This window comes from Bos indicus, chromosome 23 (assembly GCF_029378745.1).
Source record: "Bos indicus isolate NIAB-ARS_2022 breed Sahiwal x Tharparkar chromosome 23, NIAB-ARS_B.indTharparkar_mat_pri_1.0, whole genome shotgun sequence".
NCBI lineage: Eukaryota > Metazoa > Chordata > Mammalia > Artiodactyla > Bovidae > Bos > Bos indicus.
In genome coordinates, this window is record NC_091782.1 from 33,047,687 (window position 1) to 33,067,196 (window position 19,510).

The following is a 19,510-nucleotide window of genomic DNA, read 5'->3' on the forward strand; positions in this document are numbered from 1 at the left end:
CCCAAAATGTCCTTGTATACATTAAATCACTTATTCTTTATAACAATATTTTGAGTTAAATTAGTTTATACTTGTTTTATAGATTATAAAATACAGGTCCAGAGATGATGAGAAACTTACCTGTAAATGTACAGCTAGTAACAGTCGTGCCCGACTCTTAGCGACCCCGTAAACTGTGGTCCAGCAGGCTCCCTGTACGTGAAAATTTCCAGGCAAGAATACTGGAGTGAGTTGCCATTTCCTTCTCCAGGAGATCTTCCAAACTCAAAGAGTGAGCCTCGAGTCTTCCGAGAAGTCTTAAAAAGAGCTGCCCCCTCTGAGGTTCGAACTCAGGACCTTCAGATTATGAGACTGACGCGCTGCCTACTGCGCTAAGGAGGCAGATACCTGTGCTTATTTCTATTCCGAAGTAGTCTAGCTTCAGAATCCGTATTTGTAACTACTATGTGGTTTCCTCAAGTATTGATAGGTGATGATCTCCATGATTTACTGTCAAGGGCCAAAAGCAACATACAGGATAATGTGCAGTAGATTTTTGTATACATGGGTTTGTATAATCTAAAATATCTCCAGAAGACTACTACACAAATTGCTACTATTGGTTATTTTTGCAGAAAGGATGCTGGATAGCCTAGGAGCAGGGATGGATAGAAAATCTTTTTTGATTGTGATGTTTTTACGCACTTTTAATTTTTAGTCATATGTGCACATTGTCCATAAACAAACAAATGAAATAATAAGATAATAAATGCTTCAGTAGAGATGTATGTGGAAAACCCAAGGAGCAAAAAATAAATAATAGTTACCAGCAGAGGGGAGTGGTGTACAAAAAGCATTCTGGGCAGATGAAGTAAGAACACAGTTGTCACATTCAAGGCACTGGGAATGTTGGTGGGATTAACGTCTACAGGAGTGGGCAAAAGGGAGCAGTGCAAAGGGTTGAGCAAGCAGTCTGAATGTTACACAAAGGGCTTCATTCTGTATCATGAGCACACTTGGCAAAACAATGATAGGACTTCAGTATAAAACCTCTAGGTATGAACCGTGAAGAGTTTATCAAATAAGATTCTGAAATAGTCATGATTCTAGATGCCAGGTTAACATTGTGTGGTCATTTAAATGAAGCAGACTCTCACATTATTTGTTAAATTATCTATCAGTCATAGATGTTTCTTTGTTTTTCTGAGCATGATGGAGACAGAGAAAGTACCACTAATCCATTAGGGGAACTAGTAGTCCTTTTCTTAGCCAGTTAAAAAGAGATGACAAACACAACATTCTTACCTTTGCAACCAGGGAATCAGAATTGCAAACTGCATTGATCTGTATTTAAGTACGCTGCAATAAAGGTCTAATTTTTGGTCATGGACCTGTCTTACAAATCAAGTGACACTCCCACATTTTTATTAGCTGAGAACAGACAGTAGTTTCAAATACTGGCACAGAATTTCATATTGGACAGGAGAAAAGGAATCTGACAACACATTAGGTCACTTTTTACAGCCAGATAATTAATAAATAAATGAAATTCTTAATATATCAGCTCCTTAATGGGTGATGTGGATAAAAATAAAGAAAGGAAAGAGGACGTTGAGAAAGGTAATTTTAAGGAAGGCACTTGGACAAGGCCTCACAGAGGAGTCATTGGCATAAAGTGGTGAGTCACTACCTGGGGGAATCTGTTGCAGGCAAAAGGAACAAGTACCCAAATCAGGCTCCTACTTAGTGTGTTTTGGGAACTGCCAAAGGCTGCTGTGGCTGGAGCAGAGGGAGCCATGGGATGAGAAGTTTCAACTTCTCATCTTTTTATCTTTGTTCAACTTAATTTCTGCATGGAGCCTCAACAACCTGCAAGTTTTCTAGATAGCTGCTGAAAAAAATGCCCTGCAAAGCAAGAGAAGATCACTCCATCTCTGTTAAGATCTACATCCAGAAAAACAAACAATAAAATTGTTATAAAACCATTCCTGAAGAGGTGGGTTCTACCAAAGGAGTCTTATTCTCAGCCATACCCCAGCACCAAGCCCAGAGCCTAGAATGTACACTGAGTCAATGACATGCCAACCAATGTCTCTTTACAGCTTAATATAATGAAAGGACATAGCACTTAGATGGTTATTTAAAGAGGGGAGTTTTCTTATCTTTAATCATCCCACTCTCACAAGACCCCACACAAGCCTGCCAATTTTGTGAAAAAACATTAATTTTGAAAATATATGACAAACAAATTGGCCCATAGAAAGACACTGATGTTCACATTACTTATGGTGGCAAAATATTGGGAACACTCTCATTGAGCAAAACTAAGATTAGGTCAAGAAAATTCCTGTTTCTAGACCTGTTCAGGTTACTGTTCCTGCATGCTAAACAGCCCAAACTTGATGGCACAAAGCATTTTATTAATCTTCATGGAGTCTGTGGTCAGGAATTAGGTCAGAGCACAGCTGCAATGGCTATCAGCTCTAAAATGTCTGGGGCTTTAGGCAGAAGATCATTGACTTGTCATTTACAGGACAACTGCTGAGGGCTAGAATTATCTAAAAGCATCTTCACTCATTTGTCTGGCAATTGACACTGGCTGTGGGCTAGGACTAACATTCAGAGAACTTTTCTTTTTTTGGCCACTGACCTGGAGGATCTTTTTCCCTGACCAGGGAGCCAATCTGGTTGCACATGGATGGAAGTGCAGAGTCCCACTGGATGACCAGGGAATTCCCAGCCTGAGCACTTTTATGTAATCTGGCTCCCTAACTGTGTGGTGGCTTCAGAATGATCAGACATCTCATACATTCCAAAGAGGAGTGCCCCAGAACACCTAACCAGAAGTTGTGACATCCTATCTCAGAATAAAAGTCATAATCCTAACAAGGTCCCACACAGCACTGCCAGTTGTATATGAGAAGATGATTAAGTGAGAGGGTACAAAGGTGGAAGCAGGGACTTCACCCTTAGAAAAGATCCTTGAAAATCCAGATGAAAATGTTTTACAAAAGTCATGCTGTTCTAAGGATAATTCTTGGATAGGAATGTCCTGAGTATCACTGGACTTCCAGCATCTGGCCCTGACCTGAAAACCAGTTGTGCCACTAAGCCATGTGAGACAACCAAAACACCCACACATTTTCAAAATTACCCCTCCAGAAGGTACAATTTTGTTGGAGGGTTGGGGGTGGGGGTCACGTTGCTTAAATTTTGGTAATTGGCATCTAGTGCCTCAAAGATGAATATTTGCCACAAGAGATACTTTTTCAAAAGCTTCCCTTGTGGGCCCCATGGTGTAATGGTTAGCACTCTGGACTTTGAATCCAGCGATCCGAGTTCAAATCTCGGTGGGACCTTCCTGGTTGTTCCCATATTCCATTTTACTTCTGCAATCTCGTCCCAGCGTTTCCCCTTTTCTCTTGTAATCCAACCCACCACACGTCAGTCTTAACGAGCAATAGTAACAGAGTCTTCTCTGATGGGAAGTCGGAGCCCACCGGCTGCTGAGCGAAGCTGTGTTCAGAATCCAGCACTCCCAGGAGAAGCCGCCCGTCCTGTAACCCGTGCCCAGGTCTGCCCAGGTCCGGATGCGGAGGCGCCGTCTCTCCGCTGTCTCCCTTTGCTTTATTCCTAGAAAGAAATCTGTGTGAGCAGGCAAAAGAACTTTGTTTTAAAAGAATGGCCACTTTATCCTAAAACTGGAAAAGGAAGTCTAAACTGAGAGGTGATAAATTTGTGATTAGAAGGCGATAAACACGGAGCGTTTCTGTTCTCTCTCGCGGCTGGGCTTTTCACAGAGGGCGCTCAGAGGAGGCATCTGAGCCTACAGGAGCAGAGCACGATAGATGGACTAGCAGTCCGCGCCCTTAACACTTTCAGGCCACCTCTTCCCGTTATAACTGCAAATTCCTTCAATTCTTAGACATGCTAGGAATACCTCTGCACAAAGTTGATCTTGTGGGACTGTTCTTCAAACTGTGGGTAGCAACCCATGAGTGAGCAGCCCTTGCTATCACCTTTGAGAATTCCAGTACAGGACAAGTTATTTCCACTTTGCTGGGGGCAGCTCCCCACATTTTCATGACTGTTGAAACCTAACCTAACCTGGCCACACCTCCAACCTCGTTTGTCACCGTTCCTGTTACACTCGTCCCTCCAAAATATCTTCTAGTCACAAGCTATGATACAATTATTTCTACCATCTTCTTTTCCTTTCCGTATTTACTAACAGCAAAACGTTTTTGCCCTCCATTTTGCCCCCAGTTCTGATTCTCTATTCATTCCTCAAATATTAACTTAGACCTTTCAGCACTTCTTACCCAGGCCTTCATCGGCTCCCTTGTCTAGGCTCGCGTGCTCCATCTGTGTTTCCTCAGCACCCAAATGTCCCCTTCTCCTACCATCTCACGTTTTAATTACTTGTTGAATAACTCCCCCACTGCTGCTCTAGACAGAGGATATCCTAGGGGAGAGACCAGTACTGTGGCTTTGTTCACCTTTCACTTCTCAGTCCCACAATCCCTGGCTCCTGTTAGGAGTTTAAAAATATTGAGTGCAGAGTTCCCAGGCTGCCTAGTGGTTAGAATTCCAAGCTATCCTTGGTTGGGGAACTGAGATCCTGTAAGATACGTGGCCAAAAGAAACAAAAAAATAAATTAAAGAGAAAAGAAAAACTTGCTGAGTGCATAAAGTTTCATCCCAGAACCCAGGGTAGCTTGTGTCCATGTTTGGTTACAAAACATTCTGCTCTGCTTTTTCCCAAATTTCTTCTCACTCTTTTCCTTCAATGATCCCAAGTCTACAGTAAACTCTGAGAACCAGACTTTGCCCAGGACTGGAGCAGAAACTTCCCTGAAGGTGAATGTCAACCATGACTTTGTCTTAATGAGGCCACAGCAATAGCTCAATTTGGAGTTGAGGAAGGATATGTAATAAGAGCACTGAATTTTGCACTTTTGAATGAGAATTTGAAAAGAAAGTCTCTTTTGACTACATGCTTGCCCTGTCATTCTAAAGTCTGAATGTGCCTGCTTGTGGTTATCTATTGGCTAGGGGGAGGCTGGTGCCTGCCATGGGCCTAGCCTCTGAAAAGAGCTAATTACACATTTGTCATCCAGTTGAAGATTTTTGAACGCTGCATAGAAAGTGAGGATTTAATCTGAAGGCGTTCTTTTTCCCTTGCTGGGGGTGCAGGAAGGAGACTTTAGCCTCTGAACACTGCACTTTATTTATTCCTTGCTGGAAGGGCTTCACTTGCTGTCCTCATCACAGTTCGCCTGAGGGCGTGAGTCTGGGAAAGCTGTAGGATGGGGCCCTGGGGAAGTACAGGCCTTTTCTCTGCTACACGGGGCACGGCTGCTGCACAGGTCAAGGCCCCTTCCTCACGCAGTGCACTTTTGCTAACATATCAGGAATCACGCAGAGTCAAGGCCATTGGGACTATTCTCTGGGGCGCTGGAAAATGTCATCGGGCTGGTATATCCGTTGCTGACTAAGTTATGCGGATAGAAGAGGAATCTACCTGGGTTCTCCCCGCTCAGGTTTAAAAGCGTTTCCTTTGTAAGGACGTTTTTCTTGTACCCGCCAGGTTTTGACAGTTTAGGATCTCCAGTAGAGGATCTTTACCCTCTCTCCTGAGGGTCTTCTACCCACTCTATGCAAACAAGGAACAGTCTTCGGCCATTCTTCGCCTGTTCTAGAGGAAAACTCCCAACCCAGCATTTCGGAAAAGAACCAATTTAAAGATTTTGTCCAGTAAAAGCCACCCTGAAAAAAATCCTTCTGTAGAGGAATCCTGGAAGAAACCTGGCCTTTTGTTTTTGGTGATTTCCACTCGCCCCCCTACGCCCGCCCCAGGTAGTGGGAGTTGCGCTTCATGGTCTAAATCCACTAGAGGCGCACGGACTCCGAAACCCGCCTCCGGTTTAAAATCTGAAATCCTGGAAAGCAATCCCAATCTGCAAATCATGAAAGTATTTCAGCTAGGTCAGTCTCATCCGACGGGCGTCGAATTTCAGGAAATTGCTTCGAGCAAAGCTAGACTCCCCAGTACCGCTAAAGAAATCGCTGGGTACACACTGCTAAACTTGTGCTGGGTATTTTTGCCCGCGAAAAGCCAGCCTGAGGAGTTTGTGGAGATACTGGATTAGGATGCGACTCAGAATATTCACCAGGACCCATCACAGAAACTGACTGTCTTGCAGGTTTTCACCAAATATGGACGCCGAAGTGTGTGCGGGAAACAGATGCGGCAGCAGGGGAATCTTCTCTGTGTCCATTTGGGAGTCTCTATATTTTCTGTTAGTGAAAGTAGGACCGTGGGGCTCGACTCGGTCCTAGGAAGACTTTCGAGGGCCTTTCCTTTCCTTTTCCCCTCATCTCCCCGGTTCCACCTTGTGCTCCCAGGGCAGCAGGGATCTTACTCCAATCGCATCTTCCAAGCATGTTTAATTCCATTTTCCTTAAATGTCAGTGTCTTGTCTGCGACTCTGGTAAATCTTTCCATAACGCGTCAGCAAAAGAGGTAGATCAGTTCAGTTCACTTGCTCAGTCGTGTCCGACTCTTTGCCACCCCATGGGCTGCAGCACACCAGCCTTCTCTGTCCATCACCAACTCCCGGAGCTTGCTCAAACACATGCCCATCGAGGCCGTGATGCCATCCAACCATCTCATCCTCTGTCGTCCCCTTCTCCTTCTGCTTTCAATCTTTCCAGCATCAGGGTCTTTTCCAATGAGTCAGTTCTTTGCATCAGGTGGCCAAAGTGTTGGAGCTTCAGCTTACCACCCTAGAAAAAGACGATTTTCCGTGAAGTAATAGAATCTGAGAGAGAAGGGTGAAAGACACCAGGTCTCTGCCTCAGGTTATTCATCTGTAAAATAGAGATCATGATCCCCATCTCGTAGGACAACTCTGAGCCTTGGGTGAAGTAACAGTACAAAACGGTTATCATAAAACCGAGCACTCCGTGAGAATGGGTGGGTGGAAAGGCCGATTCCTAACATTAGGGAGGCAATGTTTTGCAGTAGAGTCTGGCTTAGATGATAGATACAGGCATGTGACAGGTAAGGGTTCATGACTTAATCCTAGAGGAGGAAATGCAAAATGTATTTCTACCCTTTAGAAAACCACATCAAGGTTCTTAGGGAGGAAGAATTATATCATCAAAGAATTTAGAAGGTATTTGTCCAGGACAGGCCCCATGGTGTAATGGTTAGCACTCTGGACTCTGAATCCAGCGATCCGAGTTCAAATCTCGGTGGGACCTGTAAAAAGTCTGTTTTTACTTGATTTCACATCCCCTTTCTGTAAATTTCTGATAACACTTATTTCTACGGAAATCTTCTCATTGCAACCCCTGGAAGCTTTCACCCACAGACACGAGGGCTAGGAAAAAAGTGCTATCTCTCTTACTACAAATTTTCTTTTCGTATACTAAATGCTTCTCAAAAATTACATCTTTACTTTTTATTGGTCACTTGCTACTATTAAACTTGAAAACAACTCAAACTGGGGGAGGGGGGAGACCCTTGAAATACAAAACACACACCAGAAATAGTTAAAATTATATTTATCTTTTAATATATTTTTCTGTTTCAGAGTAATATAATAATCAGTAACAGCGTTTAAGCATAGAAAAATGCAATATGGAAGGATAAAATTTCATGGTATCTATAAAATAGAAATACCTTTGAAAGAAAAAAAGAATTCATGAACACTGACTTGTATACTTTTCAAGGATGCTAGCATATATCATGGAGACAGCAATGGCAACCCACTCCAGTACTCTTGCCTGGAAAATCCCATGGACAGAGGAGCCTGGTAGGCTGTAGTCCATGGGGTCAAGGAGTCGGACACTTACTGAGCGACTTCACTTTCACTTTTCACTTTCATATATTGGAGAAGGAAATGCAACCCACTCCAGTGTTCTTGCCTGGAGAATCCCAGGAACGGGGAAGCCTGGTGGGCTGCCTTCTATGGGGTGGCACAGAGTCGGACAGGACTGAAGTGATTTAGCAGCAGCAGCAGCAGCAGCATGTATCAAATTGCTCTTGGGTACCAATGGATAAAATTCAGTGATGGACTGGACTATTTTAATGTTCAAATTTTACCAATTACATTGTGAAAATGTTGGCAATTATATTCTTTAGGACGATTCAAACTTATGAAGAAACAATTTAGAAGACCACTGGAAGGCAATGTGAGAGCATCAGAATACTATGACAATTCATAAAGACTCTAAGAAATGAAGATAGCTTAAGGATACTGTCCTAGCTAGGTTAAAACAATGAAGTGATAAACCAAAGCAGCCCCCTCACCATCATCTCATTCTTAGACACATTTATTTCTAATTTTCAGGTGGATTTCTTTCTTATGTGAATTTGCCATTTAAGATTGCCTACTTTTCTTGTAGGCTTTCACCAAAGCATATTTTTACTAAAGCTTAGTTGCTCAAACATTTCTTATGCTATAGTTTCCAAGTAAATATTTTTTTCTTCTGAGTTTTCTTATTAATTGCAACTACATGCTTTATTATTTTACATTTTGTATTTAAATCACTAATCAATCTGAAATGTGATTTGTTACTTGTTGAAGGTAAATGTTCATCTCTGTTTTCTGCCAAAGGCAAAGTTAGTTATGTCATCACAGTTTATTTTAAAATTATCTTTGCCTACCTACTGAATTGAAATATCAAATTTGTCACTTATTAATGTCTATATTATTTTATCTATTTTATAAATTTATTTCCCTTTATGTATACTTATGACAATGCTAGGATCTTCTGATTAGATTTTATTTTAATACATTTTACTGCCCATAAAGCATTCTTCTCCTAGGGCATTTGACATTTTCAGATGAAGGGGAATAAGAAGATAAAGAAGGGGAGGTTGGATATTCAAATAATGTTTCATTTTGTAATTTCAAGCTTCTTGTAAAAGTTGAGAACACATTGAATAAGCATACATATAAACCAGATATCCTGGAGTACAGAAATCTCAGGAGTTAGGTTTCAGTCCTTTGGATCTCTATTTAGTTATTAGTAAAGGTGCTGGTGCCATTAAACCCTGTCTTTTCCTTGGTGAACCCTGCAGGCTTTGAAGAGATCCAGAAAATAAAAATTATAGGTCATGAAGGTTTCAGCATTTGTTTGAGGTAGCTAAGATGTGATAAAGCATAGTTTCTCTCTTTCAGTGAAACTATGAGCCATGCTGTGTAGGGACACCCAAGATGAACGGGTCATGGTGGAGGGTTCTGACAAAACGTGGTCCACTGGAGAAGGCAATGGCAAACCATTTGAGTATTCTTGCCTTGAGAACCCCATGAACTGTATGAAAAGGCAAAAATATAGGACACTGAAAGATGAACTCCCCATGTCGGTAGGTGCCCAGTATGCTACTGGAGATCAGTGGAGAACTAACTCCATAAAGAATGAAGAGATGGAGCCAAAGTAAAAACAACACCCAGCTGTGGATGTGACTGGTGATGGAAGTAAAGTCTGATGCTGCAAAGAGCAATATTGCATAGGAAGCTGGAATGTAAGGTCCATGAATCAAGGCAAATTGGAATCAAGCAAACAGGAGAAGGCAAGAGTGAACATCGACATTTTAGGAATCAGTGAACTAAAATGGACTGAAATGGGTGAATTTAACTCAGATGACCATTATATCTACTACTGTGGACAAGAATCCCTTGGAAGAAATGGAGTAGCCATCATAGTCAATGAAAGAGTCCAAAATGCAGTACTTGGATGCAATCTCAAAAACAACAGAATGATCTCTGTTCATTTCCAAGACAAACCATCCAATATCACGTTAATTCAAGTCTATGCCCCAACCAGTAACGGTGAAGAAGCTGAAGTTGAATAGTTCTATGAAGACCTACAAGACCTTCCAGAACTAACACCCCCAAAAAGATGTCCTTTTCATCATAGTGGACTGGAATGCAAAAGTAGGAAGTCAAGAGATACTTGGAGTAACAGGTAAATTTGGCCTTGCAGTACAAAATGAAGCAGGGCAAAGGCTAACAGAGTTTTGCCAAGATAATCCACTGGTCATATAAAATACCATTTTCCAACAACACAAGAGCTGACTCTACACATGGACATCACCAGATGGTCAGTACTGAAATCAGATTGATTATAGTCTTTGCAGCCAAAGATTGAGAAGCTCTATACAGTCAGCAAAAACAAGATTGGGAGTTGACTGTGGCTCAGATCATGGACTCCTTATTGCCAAATTCAGATTTAAATTGAAGAAAGTAGGGATAACCACTAGACCATTCAGATATGACCTAAATCAAATCCCTTATGATTATACAGTGGAAGTGACAAATAAATTCAAGGGATTAGATCTGATAGAGTGCCTGAAGAACTATTGACAGAGGTTTGTGACATTGTACAGGAGGCAGTGATTGGAGACCATCCCCAAGAAAAAGAAATGCAAAAAGGCAGAATGGTTGTCTGAGGAGGCCTTACAAACAGCTGTGAAAGGAAGAGAAGTGAAAGGCAAAGGAGAAAAGGAAAGATATACCTATTTGAATGCAGAGTTCCAAAGAATAGCAAGGAGAGATAAGAAAGTCTTCTTCAGTGATTAATGCAAAGAAATAGAAGAAAATAATAGAATGGGAAAGACTAGAGATCTCTTCAAGAAAATTAGAGATACCAAGGGAACTTTTCATGCAAAGATGAGCACAATAAAGGACAGAAATGGTAAGGACCTAACAGAAGCAGAAGATATTAAGAAGAGGTGGCAAGAATACACAGAAGAACTATACAAAAAAGATCTTCACAACCCAGATAAATATGATGGTGTGATCACTCACTTAGAGGCAGACCTCCTGGAATGTGAAGTCAAGTGGGCCTTAGGAAGCATCATTACAAACACAGCTAATGGAGGTGATGGAATTCCAGTTGAACTATTTCAAATCCTAAAAGATTATGCTGTGAAAGTGCTACATTCAATATGCCAGCAAATCTGGAAAACTCAGCAGTGGCCACAGGACTGGAAAAGGTCAGTCTTCATTCCAATCCCAAAAAAGGGCAATGCCAAAGAGTGTTCAAATTACCGCACAATTGCACTCATCTCACGTGCTAGTAAAGGAATGCTCAAAATTCTCCAAGCCAGGCTTCAACAGTACATGAACCATGAACTTCCAGATGCTCAAGCTGGATTTAGAAAAGGCAGAGGAACCAGAGATCAAATTGCCAACATCTGTTGGATCATTGAAAGAGCAAGAGAGTTCCAGAAAAACATCTACTTCTGCTTTACTGACTATGCCAAAGCCTTTGACTGTGTGGATCACAACAAACTGTGGAAAATTCAAGAGATGGAAATACCAGACCACCTGACCTGCACTCTGAGAAATCTGCATGCAGGTCAAAAAGCAACAGTTAGAACTGGACATGGAACAACAGACTGGTTCCAAATAGGGAAAGGAGTATGCCAATGCTGTATATTGTCACCCTACTTATTTAACTTATATGCAGAGTACCTCATGAGAAATGCTGGACTGAATGAAGCACATGCTGGAATCAAGACTGCCGAGAGAAATATCAATAACCTCAGATATGCAGATGACACCACCCTTACGGAAGAAAGCAAAAAAGATCTAAAGAGACTCTTAATGAAAGTGAAACAGGAGAGTGAAAAAGTTGACTTTAAACAACATTCAAAAAAACTAAGACCATGGCATCCTGTCCCATCACTTCATGGCGAATAGATGGGGAAACAGTAGAAACACTGACAAACTTTATTTTTTGGGCTCCAAAATCACTGCAGATGGTGATTGCAGCCATGAAATTAAAAGACGCTTACTCCTTGGAAGAAAAGCTATGACCAATCTAGACAGCATATTAAAAAGCAGAGACATTACTTTGCCGACAAAGGTCCATCTGTGGTTTTTCCAGTAGTCATGCATGAATGTGAGAGCTGGACTATAAAGAAAGCTGAGCACCAAAGAATTGATGCTTTTGAAGTGTGGTATTGGAGAAGACTCTTGAGAGTCCCTTGGACAGCAAAGAGATTCAACCAGTCCATCCTAAAGGAAATCAGTCTTGAATATTCATTGGAAGGACTGATGCTGAAGCTGAAACTCCAATACTTTGGCCACCTGCTGCGAAAAACTGACTCCTTGGAAAAAACCCTGATGCTGGAAAAGATTGAAGGCAGGAGGAGAAGGGGACGACAGAGGATGAGTTGATTGGATGGCATCACTGACTCAATGAACATGAGTTTGAGTGAACTCCAGGAGCTGGTAATGGACAGAAAGGCCTGGAGTGCCGCAGTTCATGGGGTCACAAATATTTGGACATGACTGAGGGACTGAATTGAAATCATAGTTTACACAAATAAAGCCAAGGGTTCAATCTCTGAGGAATATCTTTTGATTTCTATGATCCACACTTCAAGGACAGTCTGTGACTCTCCTATTTTTTTCTCTCTTCCACTCTTTCCTGTTCCTTCTCTATTTCTCCCATAAAATTTTTGGGTTGGCCAAAAATTTCGTTCTGGTTTTTCCATAATGTCTTAATGAAGTTTTTGGACAACCCAATACTTCATGTACCCTAGAACTATTACTACACTTTTAGATTGCCAGTTGCACTCATCTATCTTTGCTGTTTTCTGTTTTCCTGACTCCCCTTCCTTCTTGAAAAGAGATAGCATATTATAATCTTAATCTGTACATCCCCTCACATAAGTAACAATATCTCCTGTTAATCACTCCATATCTTTTTTGCAGCTGCATGGTACTTCTCCTCAGAGTCTATATGTCTCAGTTTATTCAACAAATCTCCTGTGCCTGGACATTTTCAGTTAAAAATGCTTTTTGGGAATATGCAAGCAAAATAAATTGAAAATGGTTGGTTTTGCCAAATAAGAACATATTCATCAGTGAAGTAAAGGAAGGAATGAAACAGATCCACCACATGCAAAATTTTATTAATATTTTTTCTTTTGATATTTTTCTCTGTGAATTCTCACTGCTTAGAAGAATTTCTATTTTCTTGTCATATATAGTCACTCATTTTAAATTATTTTAATTAGACATTTTCTCTCAATTTCTTTTGCAAATATATCAGTAAAACTATTTTTCTTCTAGTTTCTCCATGGAATTCTGATGCACAAAAAAATTGTAAATGTAGTCTACTGTTTTATATCATTTCATATGCAAGGTTTTTGCTTCTTTTTCTCGTAACATTCCCATGAATTCAGTTTATGTAAGTATGAACAGGGATAGTGTATGAAAGGTGTCTTCTCAATTATTGTAACATAAATTGCTTCAGAGAAGAGTTCACAGCATGTTTCTATTAACTTGAACATTATAAATCATGCCTAAGAATGAACAAAAGAGTGAAAGGAACCTGAACCCCCCGACTCAAGTAAAAAGGCAATGTAGGTTTCTAGCAACCAATGATCTCAGGCAAAATAACAATGTTTTTTTTCTTTGAGTGTAAGGAAATGTGCAAGAAAATAAAAAATTATATCCTATCTCAGTATATAATCTCTGGAACACAAACGGTTAATTTGTTGGAAATAAACATGAAATTTGTCAGCTCTTCCTCTACTCCAAAGATAAGACTTGTCTCTTTTCTTTTGAACGAGAAGGAAATTGTGCAGTCATTTGAGGAGAAAAAAGGAAAACTTTGAACCCTAAATGAACTTTAGGAAATCAAATACACTCTCCGAGGCCGTGTATTGGAGATGTTACAAAAGTATTAGCAGAGGATGGTTTCGATCCATCGACCTCTGGGTTATGGGCCCAGCACGCTTCCGCTGCGCCACTCTGCTCCCGTTGAGCCACCGGTTCTCCTCTTCCTTACCATATTAAAGATCAGCCACTTCGTTAGAATACATATTTTTTTCTCCCTCTTTCCTTAGCCTGAGATCAATTTCCCCAAGAATTAAATGACCTCAGTATTCCCCTCCATGTTGCGCTTTCCCAATCTGCCAAAAATCCGGCATCTTTCCTTCAGGAGCTGCTCTGAGCTCAGGGGAGGAACTTCGAAACAAGACGAGCAAAGTCCCTAAGTCCTTCCTTACGGATAACCGAGGAAGGCATGAATTCAGACTTGAGGAGAAAGGATATTAACTAGCTCGTTCTGTTTTCCGTCCTCAAGAAAGTTTCCCCGAGGAAACTAGAAGCAGCATTTCCATATATTGACTGACTAACTGCCATTTTCAGCTTTCCGGGCACCTGATTTACCCTCTCAGGCCTCTGCCCTTGGCTTCATGAAAAGGGGCTTCGTATCCCTTTGACAGTTTTCTCTCGTCCTCAGCGAATGCTGGATTTCCCAGACCAAAGAACAGAAACCTCTATTCTATTCTATTTTGGTCTGGACCTCCCAGACCAAAGAATAGAAACCTCTGACGCCTTTCATCCTGTGCTCTGTCTGCCAAATAACTTCCGCAAGTTTCCTCTTGCTCTTTTCACCATCTTCCTTCAGTCCCTTCAGGAGTTTCTGTTTCTTCATTAAATACTTGTTTTCCGGGTCCCAGAACAGGTAGGGTTTTGGTTAAGAAACAAACTCTGTAAACCTCAAGAGAGAATCTGAATGAAAACACTCCCCTGGCGGTTCTCAGTCGTCAGTACTAATTTCATTGTGGCTTGGTACTTTGTTCTTGTTCGTGCTACGGAATAAGGGTCCTGTGTTTAAAGATAAACAAAGATCAATGTGGTCAGTTGGAAACCTCAAGCAAAAGCTATTGTTTCCACCCGGTTTCGAACCGGGGACCTTTCGCGTGTTAGGCGAACGTGATAACCACTACACTACGGAAACAAGATATAGAGCTGTTATTTTTTTTTTTTTTTTTTTTTGGTCAGGATAGGTGAAAGCATGTCTATAACCCAGGGCTATTTACCAAAATATCCTGCGATATTTAGTCGAGAGAATAGCAACTTTCCAAGTGCTCATCTGCAATTGCCTAGGTCTGTTAGCGTCAAAATCTATAAAGCAACAAGAAAAAATAGTCCATAACGTATAAGAATGAACACAGACCTGCTGACCAAAAGAAACCACGCGCAAAAGAGAACGTATTCTATGACGCCAATTGTTTACATTACAAAGTAGGCAAGAAGTTTTGCATTGTTAGGAGTCAGAATAGTGGTTCCCTGGGAGTAGGTAGAGTGGGTAGTTACTAGAAAGTTCTAGGAATATTGCTGATACGCCTGCTGGTTATCCAGAGATGGTCAATTTGTGTAGAATCATCAAGAAAACATTTTTATACTGGGAGGTGGGGTTATTTACTGAAGAAACTGGGGAGTGCCAGTTGTGGGGACTGGCTAAGCAAGTTGTAAATCCATAGGGCAGGCACTCAGGTAAGACTGGCAATCAGAAAGGGCAGGCAAGAAACAATAGAAAAATTATTAATGAAACAAAAATTTGGCTCTTTGAAAAGTTCAACAAAATTGACAAATGTTTAGCTAGATTTACAAAGAAAAACATAAAGAAGATATTCAAATTACTAAAATTAGAAACGCAAGTGGGGATATTACTACAGATTTTGCACAAATAAAAATATTACAAGCCAACACTATGAAAAATTGTATGACTGCATATTGGATAACCTAAATGAAATGGACAAATTCCCAGAAACACACAATTTACCAAAACTGAAACATGAAGAAACAAATATTTTGACAGCCTATAACTGTTAAGTATATTGAAGCAGTAATCAAAAAAATTACAACAAAGAAAAGTCCAACCTAGACATTTTCACTGGTGGATTCTACCAAACATTTAAAGAAGAATTAACACAATCCCTCTCAAACTCTTCCAAAAAATTGAAAAGAAGGGAACATAACTCATTCTATGAAGACTGCATTCCCTTAATATCAAAGCCATTAGAAGAAAAGAAAACTGCAGATTAATATCCCTGATGAACATAGATGCAAAAATCCTCAACAAAATGTTAGCAAACTGAATACAGCAACATATTATACACCACAGCCAAATAAGATACATTCCTGGAATGTAAGCGAGATTTAACATATTAACAGAATGAAGAAAAAAAGAACAGGACCATCTCAATAGATGCAGAAAAAGCATTTGACAACATTCTTTCATGATAAAAAAAATCAATAAACTAGGAATAGCAGGAAACTATTTTATCTTCATGATAAAAGTCATTTATCAAAAAGTCACAGCATCTTCAATGGTGGAAAAGTGTAAGCTTTTTCTCTAATACCTGGAACAAGACATAGGTGTTCACTTTTACTACATCTATTCAGCATAGTAATATCAATTCTAGCCAGGACAAGTAGTCAAGAGAAAGATATAATGTCATACATAGAAAGTACTGAGGATTACACACACACACACACATTAGAGCTAATAAAAGAATTCAGCAAAATTGAAAGACACAAAATTCAACATACAAAATCAGTTGCATGTTTATTCACTTACAATGAACAATCCAAAACAAATTAAGAAACAGTTCCTTTTACAATTGCATGAACAAGAATGAAACATTTAGGAATGAACTTAATCAAGGTGGAGGCAGAGGTTTACACTGAAAACCATAAAACTTTAGAGAGAGAAAAAAAAAGATATTAAAGAAGATATCAGTGAATGGAAAGATATCTGTATTCATGAATTGTAAGACTAATATGGTTATAATGTCAATAAAGTCCAAAGTGATCTGCAGTTTCAATACAATCCCTATCATAATCCCAATTTTTTTTAGAGATTAAAAAAAATTCATCCTAAAATTAACATTGACTCTTGTGGAACCACCCAAATAGCCAAAAAGATCTTGAAAAAGCAGAATAAATTTGGAGCCCTCTCACTTCTTAATTTCACAATTTACTTTAAAGCTACAGGAACCAAATCCATGTGGTCCTGACTTATAGCCAGAAATATAGACCAATGAAATAGAATAAAGACCCCACAAGTAGATTCTTGCATATATGATCAGTTGGCTTTTGACAAGAGTGCCAAGACCATTCAATGGAGAAATTACAGTCTTTTCAACTAATGGTGCTAAGAAAACTGTTTATCTACTGAAAGAATTAAAGGTGAACTTCATTAAAATTTTAAAACTTGCTATGTGAAAGACATTTTAACAAAAATTAAGACAAGACAGAGAAAAATATTTGCAAATGAGACATCTGAAAAACGACTGTTATTCAAAATGTTATTTTAATACTCAACCAGAAAACAACCCATTAATTTTCTAACTCCTGCTTCTTTGCTTGTCTTCAAAATATCTTCTCCAGCAGCCTTTGAAGATTAAAGTTCTGAGGCCATGGAGTTTGCTTTTGAAGCCAAGAAGATAAAGGCCTCGCTGGGATTCGAACCCAGGATCTCCTGTTTACTAGACAGGCGCTTTAACCAACTAAGCCACGAGGCCCCGATAGTGAAGAACGTCACAACGTGTTGTTTTTCATTTCAGCGGTTTGGTTGAGATTTTTACTACGAAGTATATTTGGACATGGAGAAGGCAATGGCACCCCACTCCAATACTCTCGCCTGGAAAATCCGATGGATGGAGGAGCCTAGTAGGCTGCAGTCCATGGGGTCGCTAAGAGTCAGACACGACTGAGCGACTTCACTTTCACTTTTCACTTTCATGCATTGGAGAGGAAATGGCAACCCACTCCAGTGTTCTTGCCTGGAGAATCCCAGGGACGGGGGAGCCTGGTGGGCTGCCGTCTACGGGGTCGCACAGAGTCGGACACGACTGAAGTGACTTAGCAGCAGCAGCAGCAGCATGATTTGGACAGGAATCTCTTCTAGGAATGGAAACTTGATCTGACCAGAGATTCAAAATCAGAATTGAACAGTCAAAGGACTTGAGGGGGCCATTTCTTTTCCATGAATTTATCAAAAAGAAAGATCTGGTTATGGACGGAGGCAGTTCGAACAGTCCAAGTAAAGATTGAAAAGAAAGTTAAAGTCTCTCAGCCTTTGCGACCTCACGGACTGGAATTCTCCAGGCCAAAATCCTGGAGTGGATAGCCATTCCTTCTCCAGGGGATCTTTTCAACCCAGATATCGAACCAATGTCTCCCACATTGCAGACGGATTCTTTACCAGCTGAGCCACAAGTAAAAATTGGACTGCCCCAGAAACTTGAACAGTTGTCTTTGGACCCTCTTTGCTTATCTGGTACAACTGACACGACCCTTTCATCGTGGGGTTTCTCTTGGTTACCTGAGAGATATTCACACATTAAGTGTTCAATATTACTTCATTCTATTCCAACTTGTGCTTCAGGATTTCATTTCAGCTCTGTCTCCTCCAGATACACAAATTTCCTATTTGGGAGCTTCTTTCATGGATTCTTAAATTCCCCATGACAACTTTCAGCACTCCTACATGACTGTTGCCATTTAAGACAGTTGATGTTAGGATTACCTGGGAGTCCTTGGTAAAATTAAGATTCTTGAAATCTACCCCATTTATTAAAGGATCATTGCAAGAGGGGTTCTGGAATCTGCATTTGTAATAAGTCTTCCGGGGGATACTTTTGAGTGCAAAGATTGGAGTCCCTATTGTCACAAGTGCTGTCTTTTCTGGAAGCACTTGAAGTTCTAGTCTTCGGGTCTGTAGCCAGCAGTACCTGAATTGAGAACTTCCAGATGTACAAGCTGGGTTTCAAACAGGCAGAGGAACCAGAGATCAAATTGCCAACATTTATTGGATCATAGCGTTCCCCACCCCCACCCAAAAATCTACTTCTGCTTCATTGACTATGCGAAAGCCTTTGACTGTGTGGATCACAAATAACAGAGGAAAATTCTTAAAGAGATGGGAGTACCAGACCACTTGAAGAGGAGAGTGAAAAAACTGGCTTGAAACTTTACATTAAAAAAACTACGATCATGGCATCTGGTCCCATCACTTCAGGATAAATATAAGGGAAATAGTGGAAGCAGTGACAGATTTTATTTTCTTGGGCTGTAAAATCACTGTGGACAGTGACTACAGTCACGAAATTAAAAGATGCTTGCTCCCAGGAAGAAAAGTTATGACAAATATAGCGTATTAAAGACCAGAGATACTACTTTGCCCCCAAAGGTCCGTACAGTCAAAGCTTTGGTTTCTCCAGTAGTCGTGTATGGATGTGAGAGTTGCACGATAAAGAAAACTGAGGGCCACAGAATTAATGTTTTCAAACTGCGGTGCTGGAGAAGACCCTTGAGAGCCCCTTGAACAGCAGGAAGATCAAACCAGTCAATCCTACAGGAAATCAACCCAGAATATTCATTGGAAGGACTAATGCTGAAGCTGAAGCTCTAACACCTTGGCCTCCTGATGCGAAAAGCTGACTCATTGGAAAAAACCCTGATGCCTCGAAAGATTAAGGACAGAAGAGTAAGGGGGCAGCAAAAGATGAGTTGGTTAGGTAGCATCAGTGGACATGAATTTGAGCAGACTCCGGAAGGTAGAGAAGGACAAGGAAGCCTGGCGGGCTGAAGTCCATGGAGTGGCAAAGAGTCGGACACGACTTAGGGACTGAGCAACAACCACAGCCTATACCTAGCCCAATGTGTTTCTTTTATGGACATATTGGGCTGTCAGTGAAAGC

General features: G+C 40.6%; 6 non-coding genes across 6 annotated transcripts; 2 read left to right on the plus strand and 4 right to left on the minus strand.

The window, feature by feature from the left end:
• Positions 1–308: 308 nt before the first annotated feature.
• TRNAM-CAU (transfer RNA methionine (anticodon CAU)) lies at positions 309–381 on the minus strand. Its single transcript has one exon. It is a non-coding gene; the product is annotated as a tRNA-Met (tRNA).
• A 2,885-nt stretch (positions 382–3,266) lies between these two features.
• Positions 3,267–3,338, plus strand: TRNAQ-UUG (transfer RNA glutamine (anticodon UUG)). Its single transcript has one exon. It is a non-coding gene; the product is annotated as a tRNA-Gln (tRNA).
• Positions 3,339–7,176: 3,838 nt separating this feature from the next.
• TRNAQ-CUG (transfer RNA glutamine (anticodon CUG)) lies at positions 7,177–7,248 on the plus strand. Its single transcript has one exon. It is a non-coding gene; the product is annotated as a tRNA-Gln (tRNA).
• A 6,448-nt stretch (positions 7,249–13,696) lies between these two features.
• TRNAM-CAU (transfer RNA methionine (anticodon CAU)) lies at positions 13,697–13,768 on the minus strand. Its single transcript has one exon. It is a non-coding gene; the product is annotated as a tRNA-Met (tRNA).
• A 916-nt stretch (positions 13,769–14,684) lies between these two features.
• TRNAV-AAC (transfer RNA valine (anticodon AAC)) lies at positions 14,685–14,757 on the minus strand. The gene has a single exon. It is a non-coding gene; the product is annotated as a tRNA-Val (tRNA).
• A 2,498-nt stretch (positions 14,758–17,255) lies between these two features.
• Positions 17,256–17,329, minus strand: TRNAT-AGU (transfer RNA threonine (anticodon AGU)). Its single transcript has one exon. It is a non-coding gene; the product is annotated as a tRNA-Thr (tRNA).
• Between the last annotated feature and the right edge of the window lie 2,181 nt (positions 17,330–19,510).